Below are 1585 nucleotides of genomic sequence, written 5' to 3'. Positions count from 1 at the left end.
GTGCCTCGCAGTATGTCCCCCTCGAGATCGTGCCGTGCTGCAGTGCCAGCCTTCAGGGTTAGTGGCCGTCCCCCCGTGTTGCTCTGTGTGCTCTCACACACTTATGGCTTACTCACATGTGCCCACAGCACCACTTTATCTGCCATATTTATTATAAAGATTTATTTATGTATTCGGTACAGGGTCGCACTATGCAGCTTGGACTCATAGTGATCCTCCTGTCTCAGCCTCCCCAGCGCTGGGATTACAGGCATGCGCCACCACGCCCAGACTCAGTGGCCAGCTCGGTGTGGGGCCGGCACGGCATGTAGTACTGGAGGCCAAACCTGGGTCCTTATGCTTGCCAGGCAGGTGCTTAGACTGCCGAGCTATCTCCCCAGCCCCTATTGGTCATATTTTAAATATGCTTTTCCTGTGTATTCTTTTCTTTTCTCAGTCCCTCTTGTCTCTGGGTAAATGGTGTATTTAACTTCCAACTCTTTTCATCACATTCCAATACATAATTGAAGACTTGCATTGTTTTTAGAAAAAAATTATGCCATTTTTCATGTGGCATGCTTTTCCCACGAGGCAAGGCTTGGTGACAGGCCTGCTGGGTGGCTGGCATAGATTTACTACCTGTGTTTTCAAGATTGCGTAATGGCACAGCGATGTGGAGCCCAGCAGGCCTCCGGCAGGGATGTCAGAGGTGTCACTGTCTTGTGTGTCTGGTCAGTTAAGTTTTTGGAGTGCGACCGCTTTGCTGTCACTACCTCGGAGCAGAAGCACAGAGGGGACCAAGCAGCTGTGCTAATAAAAAGAAATAAAGGAGCAAAGCCCTTGGCCGCCTCCTAGAAGCAAAAGGAAACAAAAATGAAGAGAGGGGCCCATGAAGACACAACCACGAAATAGTGGCCTTCTGTAAGCGGGAAGGAAGGGCTGCTGGAGGAGCCTCAACCTTGCTTCTTGTGTAGCAACAAAACTGGCAGCCCGCTGGCCACACGGATGGATAAAGAGGCAACCGGATGTGCAGCTCAGACATAGAACGTTCAGAAGAGAGGAAGCTTTTAGAATTGTAAGAAGCCGAGCATGGTAGTGCATACCTGTAATCCCAGCACTCAGGAGGCTGAGGCAGGAAGATTGCTGTGAGTTCGAGGCTAGCCTGGGCTATAAAGTGAGTTCAAGGCCAGCCTGTGCTACATAGAAAATCCCTGTCTGGAAAAGACAAAAACAAATAAATACCATACAATAAAATAGACTTATAAGAAACTGTTCTGTACAATTTGCTGCAAATGGATTTGAAGTAAATGATTGCTGGTCTAATACTTGCCAGTAGATATGGAAAATCCAGTAGGTCAGTTGGCGAAAGGAAAGCCAGGGAGCACTCCAGAGGCAGGTGCTGCGTGGTGGCGCTCCCGAAACACGGCTTGGACTTTTCCTGAAGTTCACATAGGTTTCACTCTACAAGGTGAATTGATCCCCAGACCTGACAGACTTAGCCCCAAAGAGTAAAACCGTAAGTCACACTCTCTGTTTTATTCCATCTAGCTGCCATCCCAAGGGACCTTAGAGTAGCACATCTATAAAGAGCAGACTTGGCCGCCGG

This window comes from Octodon degus, unplaced genomic scaffold (assembly GCF_000260255.1).
Source record: "Octodon degus isolate 3935 unplaced genomic scaffold, OctDeg1.0 scaffold00025, whole genome shotgun sequence".
Lineage (NCBI taxonomy): Eukaryota > Metazoa > Chordata > Mammalia > Rodentia > Octodontidae > Octodon > Octodon degus.
Note: the sequence above shows the minus strand (reverse complement) of the source record.